The sequence below is a fragment of the Camelus bactrianus genome, chromosome 3 (genome assembly GCF_048773025.1).
Source record: "Camelus bactrianus isolate YW-2024 breed Bactrian camel chromosome 3, ASM4877302v1, whole genome shotgun sequence".
NCBI lineage: Eukaryota > Metazoa > Chordata > Mammalia > Artiodactyla > Camelidae > Camelus > Camelus bactrianus.
Window position 1 is genome coordinate 73,322,270 of NC_133541.1, and position 14,290 is coordinate 73,336,559.

Here is a 14,290-nt window from a genome sequence, read left to right on the forward strand (position 1 = left end):
ACCTTTATAAATTATTAAACCTCTCTGAGAATAGCTATAAATCTAAATAATCTATAAATTGGGAACAATGATACTTAAACATGGTTGTTTTGAGAAAAAATAATGTAACTGACATGAAACAATCAGGAATGTAGTGTGCTCTAAAAACATGGTATTGTGTTTTCTTGAATGTTCCCTCACTGCTCTCCAATGTAGTAGATTCAGAGTGTGCTGTTCTTGGGAAACAGTCCTGATGGCGATTAGATGCGGTGTCAATGGTGGGGGGTATGAGTTAAGGGCTCTGAACTCATCCCAGGAAAAAGGCAGGGACTATATGAAGGAAAGAGAGGAGACAAGTAGATCCTGGAAGGAAAACAGAGTACAAAGCAGTGACAATTTCACCTGCATTCTAATTTTATCCAGGACTTACCCTGAGCTTTGCTTTTATATACACAGCATATTTGACAGAAGGTATAAAGCCTCAAGCTGCTGTGATATTGGTTCATAAGCATTTCTTTCAACCACAGTGTGGCTTTTGCCATCCTCAGGTCTTCAGTGTCAGTGGACTATTTTATTTTACATTATTTCCTTAGCTTCTGAAGTCACTGAAAGTTGTCCATTTTAATTTGCTCACTTACATCTTCTGGCAAAGGACTACATGACAGTGTGGAATATGCCCCCTTTGGTCACTTCAGTGAACCGAGGCAGGGGTCGGGTATGACGGTTGGAATACTGTCACTTAATTCTTAGCAGCCGTGTGAATGCCCTGAATAAAGAATGGGCACCCCTAGGCTCCTTGTACAATGGAAGGCAATCTCCATATGGTCTCTACCTCTTCCTATCCCATGTCTTCTTTATACCCTCGAAAAGCAACTGCAAAAGCCCTGCCATCAGTTCTGCTTTAGGGGCAGAGAACAAAGATGATCTGACAGCCCATTCTGTGATTATCCTACAACAGATTTCTGGAGTCCAGCCCAGTCTTTGGAATTCTTACTCAAGTTGCAAGCAGTGGTAAAATCCCCTTTGCCTCATCCTGATGGTTTTGACTTCAATTTTCTGACAGGCAGGTTTGTTTGTGAACAAAAGATTGAGAGAAGAGGATTGGAGTTGGAGGGAGTAAGTTTTCTAATACGTCGATTGCAAGCAATACAGCCTTGAGCAAACATTGACCTAGAGTGCCGCTCTGATCACCACCTGAATGGATTATCTGCCAGCCGTACACTAGTCGTGTAAACGGGGGCTTTCTAAGTATGGTTTAGCTTGAACTTTCTCAGACAAAATCTGTAAATGGTCTTCATTTCTTCTCTGGCTTACTTGTACTGCACCTTATATCATTTGTTTTCTACAAATGCCCTGTTTTATTCTCAGCAGGTTTTCCACTATTTAATATTAGGTGCCAGAGAACGTATGGTCCAAGCCAGGATACACTGGAAAATGAAAGCGGGTGGGTCAGATAATAATATACCAGTCAGATCTCTGGGAAAACAGGAACATCCCAGGCAAATGATTACCCTTACTTATTACCCATTTTATTTCATCTATTATGAAAACTAAAAGATTTTGGCAATATTAGGCTTGGATTAAATATTTAGATACAGCTTTATTTAAAGAATCATCTGTTATGGTGAGTTGAAGCAAGAAGAACTTGAGGTCAAAGAAGTAGCTTCTGCTCTGATTCTGATCCTGCCCTAAAAGAATTCTGGGGAAAATGCACTTAAGAATGGCAGCACTTAGAGTTGTGAGAGTGAAATGAGGCAATATATTTGGAAATGCTTTATGAACTGCACAGCCCTGTCAAAATTTTAAAATGTTAACCAAGGGCAAGGTGTGTTAAAATAGAGAATCATGGGTTGGTGAAACTACATGAAAATACAACCATTTTAAGAACATAATTCTTAATAACTGAGATAAATGTTGCTGTTAAAAATCTAAAATTTACATTAGTGGTAATGAGGTTTTGGGGAAACTATTTTCTGCTTCTCCTCTAGGCTCTACGTTAGAAAAGCAGAAATAATTTATGGACCAAAAGCTCTTAAAGATCTTAAGGATTTTCAGCCTACCTCAAAGGTTAGCAAGAAAGCAGCAGAGTAAACTGCCAGAACTAGAGAAAACTGTGAGCTGGTTAAGCTCATGTCTATACCTTCACAAGATCCCCCCCAAGCAGTCACTCACAGTTACTTGTATCACTATATTTTTAAGGCACCAACATATAGCTCATCCTTAATATGTACAGTCGTCACATGGCTGAGAAGTTACTTCTTGAAATTTCTAAATTCCTGTGGGAGGGAGCAAGGTCATCACAGTGGGACAAACTGGATGTGTTAGCGTAGAAGGATTTAATCTGCATCCCTGTCACGTAGAGGCCTGGCACGGAAGTAAGTGTGCTGGCCTCTGTCATTGTAGCCACAATTATTCAAAGAAAGTGCATGAAAACTGTATTTTGTCTAATAGTATGCCCTCACTAGTCTCACCAGACTTGAGTGAGCCTTATTTACACAAAAGGGAGCCAGGTATCTTCACAACTAATACCCAAGTCGCTGCTCTAGTATACTATAAATCTCACCTGCATTTAAATTTTAAGCACCTGTTTCTTTATAAACTATTTGCATACACCATTTAAAATGGAGGTAGGGTGATCAGGAAATTCTTCTGCACTGATAACACTGGTTTTTGTTTCAAATATAAATTTGAAAAAATTAAAAATAAAGAGTTGTGTGTTTGTGTCTGTGTGTGTGTGTATGTGGAGAGAGAGAAAAGGAAAGAGAAAAAAGGAAGAGGAGGAGTGAAAGAACTCACTGCATTCCAGGGGATACAATATGAAAAGAAAAAGGTTCTTGCTCGGATGCTGTGCTTGAGCTAATGCAGGGAGCATGTCAACAAATAAATAGACATGAGCTTTTGATTGTGTTAAAAACAGTAGAAGAAATAAAGTGATGTTACAGAAAGGCCCACGGGTGAGCTGAGTAAGCTTAGAAAGGATGATCAGCGAAGACTACTCTGAAAAAGTGGAATTTTAGCTTAGGCTGAGAGGATAAAAATGAGCTTGCCATGTCCAAAGCAATGCAGACCCTCATCCTACAAAACACTTTGGTGTATTTGAGGAATGAAAAAACAAAAAACCTGAAGTCAGAAAGCAAGGCAAAGAGTACAGGAGATGCAGTCAGGGAGACTGACAGGGGTTAGTCTCCCCCACCCCAGGAGTTTATAACGAGGGTGTGCAGTACCACCTACTTCAGTGACATTGAAAATTTATGGGGGTGAAGGTCTGCGGGCATTTAGTGCCCAGGGGCTTGAGATGCTAACCTCTCTGGAGTACAAGCGACCACCCCTCACAATGCAGAACCGTTCTGTCAAAATGGCAATGGAATCACCATCACAGCTTTCCCTGCTGAGCAACACCAACAGGCTTTTACCTCATGATGCGGAGCTTTAGATTTTATTCTAAATGCGTTGAGAATAAAATTTTGTTCAGGGAAGTGATATAATCTGAATTAAGCGTTTAAAATAGTCTGGAAGCTGTGTGGACAATGGATGGTGGACACCATTAGTAATATACTTTTAAGCATTTGGGAAAAAAGTTTATATTTGTAACCAAAGTAACACTTTGTGCCATGGCTTCTTCCTTTGAAAGGGGATTACCACTTTTTCTGCCTCACAAGTTGAATATATGCATTAACTGAAGGGAGAAAGGCTATTTCAAAATAACGAAGTACTATTCTAGTTACTATTTTTCTCATCTCTGTGATTTCCTCATTAACATAACCCTAAAAACATATCAAATATTGAATTAGATAACCTTAACCCCTACCTCTTCACAAACTAAAAGGAAAGTGCCAGTAATTTTGCATAAATCTCAGAGGCCAAATTACAATTTTTATTATTATTTGAAAAGCTAACATTACACAAAATTTTCAATCAAGCAACACATAACAGTTTAACCCTATGACTTAGTATTCCTGCCAGACATCAGGCTAGCTTGAGGCACTCAGCTGAAGAGCTGAAACCTTCATCACAGCAGAAGGCCTCCTGCCCTTGCTGGTCAAATGTTCCTGTCAACTTGTTTTCTACATTCAGATACTGTTTGGGATAAATATTACTTTCCCCTTCAAGCTTTGGCCCCACTGGCACTTGTGTCGATCCATTAATTAAGAACATGTTCATTACCAAGTCCCAATAAAATGTATTCAAACCCTCTGAACACATTTCCTTCTGTTTAAGGAGGTACCTAGGAGCGACTACGAAGGTGTCAGCCTGTGGAATGATATATGTCAGCTGTGATTCGCTAAAGTAGGAGGTCACTGCAGGATTACCAGAACAAAACAAAATAAAAATCATAACATCATAACTATTACATCAGAAAGGGACTAAAGAGATCATTTTGTCTATGTGTTGCAAACACAGATATATAGAGGCTAGGACGTAACAAGATGAGTGAGGTGGCCCCTGTACTTCTCTCAGGAGAACCAGAACTGTGGCACCTGGAGAGGGTGGCCCTCCGAGAGCAAACACAGTCATCATGTGTGGCAGGAATAGAAACTGAGACTCTCTCCACCTGCAGATTTTTTTTTTCACAAAAAAAAATCTATATATCCAGACTATTTTAAGGACAACACTTAATTTTGTACTAAACAAAACCAAAACAGAGTTTGCCAGTTTAAAATCTCTGACAGTCTAATCTCCTGATTTCACTGAGATGTTAAAGCACGGTTCCAGAGTTAATAGAGAGAATGAAGAAGTCACAGGAAAACCAGAAAGAGAATCAGAGCTGTTTTGGTTTTCAAGTCACTGCTTTTTTATGTGTGAATGAATCTTCCTTTTTTCCTCTATTACACTGTAGCCAACTGAATCTCAGCGTGCCTTCAAAGAATGCATTTTCAGCTAACTACAACAGGTTTATGTGTAGTACCTTCTGGCATATCAGTTCTTCATTCTACCAGCAAGTCGAAATTGTGGAGACTAACAGAATTGTGGCTGATCCACATAAAAGTTCAAAATACGTATCTTCATTTCCAGGTGTCTTCCCATGGCATGTATTACAAGTTGAAGAAAAACACTTTTGAGACAGGACATGAAAAAAAGGAATCACAGATATACGTAAAGAATCAAGTACAGATTAATGTTGATTCGTCATACCTAAGGAGCTTTTAAAAGCCTGGACAATTTAAAGGAGCAATATATACCAATTTAGCCAGTTTTACAGGGAAGACAAGCATGTGAGCATTCATTAAAGACAAATTAGAAGGTCATTTTTAATGAATATTTTGAGTAGCTGTGAATAGTATCTCAATAATCATAGTAATAAAATCACATGGCCCTATACTTATTATATGAATCAAAGATAAACAAGTTCCTGTTTATTCTTGTCATATGCCAAAATTGTGTGTGTATATATATATATATATATATATATATATATATAGAGAGAGAGAGAGAGAGAGAGAGAGAGAGAGAGAGTGTTTTTGTTTCAGGATTTGGCATCTTTCTTAAAGATTCCTTGAAGTGGTAATGTTGAGGAAAGCCTGATAGAAGCAGTATTATGCAATAGTTCATTATCCTTAAGGAAAATACACACATATATGTGCATATAGATATATAGATATATAGAGATATCAAACTACTATAAATTTGAGCATAAGAAGTTGGCAGAAGAGAGAAACAACTGAAAATGTTCTATGCATCCAATGGTTCCATGTATTTTTTTAATCTACCAGAAAGTTAAGTAGGTAGGTGCTAAAGCACATTCAGAAGAAATAGAATTTGTGTCACAGATCAACTCTGGTTGCAATGAATTTCAGGTTTCATACTGTATTTGAATGTCAGTGCTTTGGAATTGTTCAACCTATGTTGTTGAGTGATCAGAGCTGAAATATTTTAAGTATAATGGAAAAACTCATTATGATGGTATTCATAGAAATAGAATTTATATGCATAATTCTGAAACTTACTTGTCTTTATTCCTTCTAGTATTTATTAGCAATAATCATGAAACCTTATTTATAAGCTCTTTTATTGAAGGTTCATTAAGAACTACTTTACCCCAAACGTAGAACGGGTCTGAAATTTGGCATTGAAATGCTAATAGGTGGAACCCCAGTCTGGTTATCACAGCCTCAACCTCTCTTTAGCCTTCTACTATCTCCAAGATCACCAAGATTCACAATAGAAAAAAAGAGAACGAATTTTTTTTTTCATTTTTAGTGTAAATATGCATTGAATGCTTTTTATTTGCTAGATACTTTTATAGGAATTAGAGACGCATCATTTAACAAAGGAAAAAAATCTTCGCTGATGAAGCAAGAAAATTACTTTTATAGTGCCTAAAGACAGAAACTAAACTAAGTGAAAGAACTATCACCATACCATAGTATACAGTTGAACCTTGAACAACACAGGAGTTAGGAATGCTGACCCTCCATGCAGTCAAAAGTCCTTATATAACTTTCAGTCTGGCCTCCACATCTGCAGTTCCTTTTCCTTCAATTCAAACAAACTCAGATCATGTAGTGCTGTAGTAGTTATTTATTTTAAAAATATTAAATATATATTTTCTATTTCTTCCTGGTTCAGTTTTGGGAGACTGCATCTTTCTAAGAACTTGTACCTTTCTTCGACGTTGTCCATTTTATTGGCATATAGTGGTTCATAGTAGTCTCCTATGGTTCTTTGTATTTCTGTGGTGCCATTTGTATCTTCTTTTTCATTTCTCATTTTATAAATTTAGGCCCTCTCCCTTTTTATCTTGATGAGTGTGGCTAAAGGTTTATCAATTTTGTTTATCTTTTCAAAGAACCAGCTTTTAGTTTCATTAATCTTTTCTGTTTTGGGGGGATGGGGGTTAGTCTCTATTTCATTTATCTCTGCTCTGATCTTTATTATCTCTTTCCTTCTACTAACTATGGATTTTGTTCGTTCTTCGTTCTCTAGCTGCTGTAGGTGTAAGGTTAGGTTGTTTATATGAGGTTTTTCTTGTTTCCTGAGGTGAGCGTGTATCACTGTAAACTTCCCACTTAGAACTGCTTTTGCTGTGTCCCATAGGTTAGGGATTGTTGTGCTTTCAGTTTAATTTGTCTCTGGGTATTTTTTTTTAATTTCCTTTTTGATTTCTTCAGTGATTCATTGACTGTTCAGTAGCATATTGCTTAGCCTCCATGTGTTTGTCTTTTTTGCAGTTTTTTTCCTTGTTGTTGATTTCTAGTTTCATATTGTTGTAGTCAAAAGAGATGCCTGATATGATTTTCATTTCCTTAACTTGATCAAGGCTTGCTTTGTGGCCTAGCATGTGATCTGTCCTGGAGAATGTCCCACATGTACTTGAAAACAATGTGCACTCTACTGCTTTCAGATGGAATGCTCTAAAAATATCAGTTAGGTCCATCTGGTCTATTGTGTTATTTAAGGCCTGTGTTTTATTGATTTTCTGCCTGGATGACCTGTCCATTGATGTAAGTGGGGTATTAGAGGCCCCTACTATTATTGTGCTACTGTCGATTTCTCCTTTCATGTTAATATTCGCCTTATACATTGAGGCCATAAAAAATGAAATAATGCCATTTACAGCAACATGGATAGGCTTAGAGACTATCATACTAAGTGAAGTAAGTCAGGCAGAGAAAGACAAATATCCTATGATGTCACTTATATGTGGAATCTAAAATGATGCAAATGAATTTATTTACAAAACTGAGATAGACTCACAGACATAGAAAACAAACTTAGGGTTACCAAAGGGGAAAAAAATCGGGGGAGGGATAAATTAGGAGCTTGGGAGTAACGTATACATTACTGTATATAAAATAGATAAACAACAAGAACCTACCATATGGCACAGGGAACTATATTCAGTATCTTATAATAATCTATAATGGAAAAGAATCTGAAAATCTGAATTACTTTACTATAGACCTGAAACGAACACAACATTGTATACTTCAATGAAAAACAAAACAAAAAGAAACATGTATAAGTGATTGGCACAGTTCAAATCCATGTTGTTCAAGGGTCAACTGTAGGTTATAACTATTATATAAAAAATAGAGCAGTGAAGGGGAATACAGAGTGTTGCAGGTGGGAAAGGAGTTGTAACTTCACACAAAAGACTACTAAAGGTCTCACTGAGAGGTAACATTTGAGAAAAGATCTAATGCTGATGAAGGAGTAAACCATGAAGTTATTTCAGAAAGAACACTTCAGGAAGTGAGAAGAACAAATAAGAAGGCCTGGTTTCAAAACTTGCTTGCATGTTCATAGAATTTCAAGGACTGTCATGAAGTCAGCATGGGCTGGAGAGCACATGGTAAAGGAGGAAAGCAGTGAGGTGATTAAGTACAAATGATTTAGGGTTGAGGGAGCAGATCACAGGGGAACGTGTAGGCTCTTGGGAAAGCCTGGTTTGAGTCTGAGTTATACGCAGACACTGAATTACTAGTATATTAGTATTCCACTGTTATGTAACAAATGACCATAAACTTTGTAGCTTACAAGATCGATTTATTCATTCACAATTCTGTAAGTGAGAAAGTCAGACATGGCATGACTAGGTTCTCTGCTCAGGGTATCACAGGACAGATATCTAGGTTCTGGACAAGCTTTAGGGAAGAATCTGCTTACACACTCATCCATGTTGGCAAAATGTATTCCTGTGTGGTTGTAGGAATGGGGTCCCTATATTCTTTTTGGCTGTTATTTGGGGGCTGCTCTCAGCTCATAGAGACTATATTTCATTGCTTGCCATGTGCCCTCTTCATCTTTAAAAGCCAGCAATGAAGAATATCCCTCATATCAAATCCTTTTCACATTTCAAATCTCTTTCATTAGGAAGAGCCCAGACCATTCTAAGGGCTCACCTAATTAAGTCAGGCCCACCTAGGATAATTCCCTTACTTAATTTCAGCTGACCTGAGACTTTAATTACATCCGCAAAATCCCTTCACAATAGCATGTAAATTAATGTCTGATTGAGTAACTGAGATAACAGAGTATGGGAAATACCATGTGAATGAATATTTAAACAAAATATAACTGGAGTAATTTACTGACAGTAAAGAAAGAACTAAAATCTTCAAACTATCAGGTAGATCACCTGGGAGTAGGAAATGACTGAAACACAGAAGCCAATGGTATGCACTTCAACACTGGTGTAGGAAGGTGTTCACAAGAGTGAGTCAAATGGTCTGGATACAGAAATCTAGAACAAGGAGGAAAGGTACCGTATCCGAAACATCAATGGTAAGATGGATATGGGAGGGAAAACACTAACTAGCTTCAAAGGGCAGCAGGGAAAGCAATATCCTCAAGAGAAAGCCAGGTTCCAAGTGGGACAAGACATAGAATCACTTAGAAAATTGTTTCAAGATATCAGAAAATGTGTTTGAAAAGAATGTGAGTTCTAAAGGAATCAGAGGAACAGTTTCTGGAGTTGAAAAATAGTGTCAGAAAAGGGAACATGCAGAACTCACAGAGCTATGTGAGAAAGTCAGGATCCACAGGATGGTGGGTGATCTATGGTATCTGGACCGCACGTTGTGGTTCAAGAGGAGGCAATGGGCATCAGATTTATTCCACCTCCCTAAGGCTGATAGAGGTGGCAAGGCTAAGGGTTACAAGCAGGATAAGAAAAGGGACGGGGGTGTGGTTGTGTGTTTGATTATATATATTTGATTATTCCTATAGGAGGATCATACACCTGTGATCCTTTGATTTTAGGCTTGGCCATGTGATTTATGCCCCCTTCCCCCTTTTTAGAGAAAGATTTGATATTGATAGGATTTGACATTCTCATCCTGCTTATCTCTGGAGTGGTCGTGTGACTTTCTTTTGAAAATGAAATGTGGGCAAAAGTGAACTGTCACTTCTTAACAATCTTTTAAGTGTCATGCTTGGCTATCCAGATTTCTTTTACTTCTGCTAAAACACTACGATTTCTGTGGTAGGCTGCTAAATCACCTTGTGATCAATATCAAGAAAATATTGAGCAGAGCCACAGCCACCCATGATGGACCTGTAGCATTAGCAAGATATTGAACTTTGTTGTTGTCTCTGATGTTTTGGAATTGTGTTTTTGCAGTATATTGTCCTGAGTGATTTGGTGCTCTTACAACTTTCCCAAAGAGTGCTCTGATGGAAACATGAAGGTTGGCAAATATTAGTCTAGTGACAATTAGTGGATTTCCATTTAAAAAATTTATTTGATGTAGTATCATATGATACCACCAGTACCTTGTTTTAAGCTTTAACATTTAACAATTCAAGGAATTAACTTTTAATACTTGCCGTAACCACAAACCTGTTCTTATAGCCCTATTTCCACACATACATCAAGTGACCTCTGTTAGCGTTAATTTCTATGTACTTCTAGCACTATAGCAAATAGTTCCAGCTACAACATTCTGTCAAGTCTTCTAACCAACAAACAGTTTATTTTATACAAATTATCTCTACTATGAGGGGGAAACGTTATAAGAAAGTCGATTAGGCATTATTAGTCATTTATAAAAAGTATAAAAAGGGTTCTATTCACAAACACTGAAAAATCACTTAGAATACTATTGGTTTCAAGCAACGGAAGACCTGACTTAAGAAACAAAAACCTCCTTAGGTTCCCCTTACTAATCTAGAAATAGAGCTGGCTCTAGGCATGTTTAATAAGTGGGTTCTTTCCATCCTCTGCAGTTATTTGTAATGTTCCATTTGCTGTGTGGTGGTGGGCTCCTTACCTATGCTGTCTTCAAGTAGCTTTGGTTGAAAAGCAGGGAATTTTTTTTTCCCTCCAGATACACTATCAAACATCTTTTTATATGAGGACTAACTGTGAGATTAATTGCTCTGTCACTGTCTTTGATGTCTAATAGCAGCTAGAAGTATACCAAGCAGTCATTGGCTTGGCTTATGTTCCTGCATCAAGTAATAAAGTGGAAGGGTGACTTCCAGAATAAATCTGGCCCATTCTTAGATACCTGAGGGAATCAACTTATCCTGAAGATACAGAGCTTGTGGATGAGGTTGGACAACTGAATGAAAACTGAGGTATCGCTAAAAAGAGGAAAGAAGGAAATAAATGTCTACTACATTTGCTGTGATTTCTTTATCTAAACACTTAAATATCTCTTGCAGTATTTCTTAGTGAAGGTAATGGGAAATAATGAAAGTATCCTGTTTTGATTTTGAGGTATGGCAGTGAGTATATGATAAAACAATGTTTAATAATCATTTAAAAATATTTTGAAGACCCACTCACATCAAGACACTGGAAAGAACAGATATAGGATCATCCACAAACATTATAGAGCATTAAATATGTTATATCATGGTCATTTCCATGGTTCTTACTCAAAGGCCCTTAGATGGCCTGGAGATTTAATTAACTTACTGTTCTACTTGCAAATAATCATTTCTTCCCACTAATATGAGAATAAAACCATAGTCAATTTTATAGTATATACAGATAGTTTTTCTTTTCTTCTTTAATTTATATTTCATTATTTAATTAATTTATATACTACACTACTTTAAACTTCTTAACACTTTGGTAGAGTTAAAACAAAATTATGAATATACTTCCCACTAACTTTATAATAAAGTAATTATATTTAACATGTTTTGAGGTATATTCTAGGCACTTATCTTTAATTCTGTTCATTGGTTTGATATCTATGGTTGGAATAAGTGTCTAAGCATTATTTTTAACTCTTTTGGCCCATTATACTTTTCCTGTGTTTCATACTGCTTTTATGTTGATGTCACCTCGGGAGGAATTAAAAAGTTAATGTACTTGCAGACATAGTAAACACTCTTGGTTACTGGAAAGAGGGTGGGACGGGATAAATTTGGGACTTTGAGACTTACAAATATTAGCCACTATATATAAAAATAAATTTTTTTAGAAGTTTCTTCTGTTTAGCACAGTGAACTATGTTCAATATCTTATAATAACCTTTAATGAAAAAAATAAGAAAACGAGTATTTGTGTATGCATGAGTGGGACACTGAGTCTTACACCAGAAATTGACACATTGTAATTGACTGTACTTCAATAAAAACATTAATGTCAATATTTAGAAAATATTATTCATGAAAAGAGTAATTTACACATATGGAAAGTGGTTTCAATATTCTACTCAGGAGGACCATCTGATATTATTTAGTGGCATGTAAGTTAATCCATATTTTATGCCCTCTGGATGTAAGAAACAATGGGTTGCCCTTGGAAACACTGTCTACTGACTTGGCATTACTGAAATCTCCTTGGCCTAAATTATGGAGTTTTTCCAGCCCTGAAGATATGAAGTCATTCAGGTTTCTAAAAGGAAATAAGAATAGCATCGCCCCCAAGCTCCCATTTCACACATCATCACTCTAAGTATCTTCACATTTTACAACCTTTTTAAAATCACATTTATCAGCACTCTTAATATTAGATTCAGGGTAAGTTCCCTTGTTGCTTTTGTTATTTTTTGTTAATGTTGCTATTTTGTTTTAATTAGTGTAATTGGTATTATAATGCAGTTAACATTTTATTATTCTTTGTATTCAGTCAACTCAGGGAAAGCTAGAGTATGAGTTATTGGCAAGTACTCTTGCTCTTATTACATTGAAATTTTCTTATTTTGCATACTGATTGAATGGCCATCTGTCCCAAATTTTCATCTCCAAGTTGAAGTATTTGTAATATCATGAATGTGGAAACATTGAGATCCTTCCTAAGATATAATAGGGCATATAGTACATGAAAATAACAGAATATTAATAGCATGTAAATTGATTAAAAAGAGTTGAAATGACTCCTCCAACACCTAATCAGTTCCATTCATTAATTGGCCTTTTTCTCCAGCTTATAGTCTATGCATTCACAGTTCTCTTGGCTATTCTGTCTTTACCAATCAACCTACATGTGAGCATGAGTACATACTTTTTATGTACCAGAACCTGCCCCATTATCAGTCATCAAAACGATTGCTTTCTGGCAGACAAAACAATTGAGCAAGGTAATTATCTAGCTCTGTGGCTACAGTTATACTTCTTTTATATCTATTAAACTGTAAAGTCAAGTGAAGTTTGCAATTTATGCTCATTCAGTATTATGTTTTTGTGCAGTATCAGGGGATTTCAACTAATAGATGTCTGTTTAAAACACTGAGGAATTGGCCAATGAAAGGAATGAGTCATGAGCCTATTGTCAAACGTCTATAGTCTTATTCTATAAAAATCTTTGGACCACTGTAGTTTTAATTGTACCAAAAATAATGAGTCTGTATTCAATTGTATCCATAAGAAAAGAAAAACTTAGAAGAAAAAAAGGAGAGATGGGAGAAAAAGTACCTCTAAATAAAATAAAAACTCTAAGGAAAGGACTTGAATTTTTTTTTTCTAGAAACAAATAGAACTGAATTCTGCTTTGAGAGAAAAATAATCTTGAATTTTTTATTAGACTTCCAAATACCAGAAAACAGATTTGTATTGTAAATAGATTTGTTTTATAACAGATACTGGGGACATATTGTTTTTAATAAAATGCAGTCATTAGATATATTTTTCTTTTTTCCTAGTTTTCTACACTCTAAATCATGAAAACATGTTTATTTCTTAAATAGAACTCCTTGAATAAAATGAGCAAGATGTTATATACCCAATAAATCTGTTTTATTATGTGAAAATTCTTTGACCAATTTAAATTCAAGATTTCCATTTTGACCATTCAAAACAGAAGTTCAGTACTAAGTTTTAAAAACATGTAGTTCACTAATTTTTACTGAAATCATCTGTTAACTCAGCCAAATATCTACCATTCACATTTCTATAAGTATTTGAACACAGCTCCTCATAAAGTACTACACAGTGATTTTGAGTCCCTTTCCAATATTTCTGTAAGTCAATCCTGGATGATTTATCTGTTTACTGAATTGACATACTGTTTGATTAGAATAATGAGTAAATTCAAAAGAATAAACTATTTTTGCACAACAGACATTGCCTAAGAAACAAATATTGCATAACCATATGGTTTATTGGAAATATCTACCATAAAACATAAATAAACTGAAAACAGCATCATATTATACTACTAAATTTAGTTCGGTTTGCTTTGGGTTGGGAAGAAGGTAAACTTTGTTAATGACAATATGGCTTTATAAGTTTCTTAATTTATCCTGTAGTTTGATTTTCAGTTTTATAGTTCATTTTTCTCCTAAAATATCATGACACATGGTTAAATATGTATAATTAAGATTTATGAGTACACATGTGGAGAAATACTATTTATACTTATCGTCTTTCCTAATACACATTCATGAAGAAATAATCCTTGTTTCATAATAAA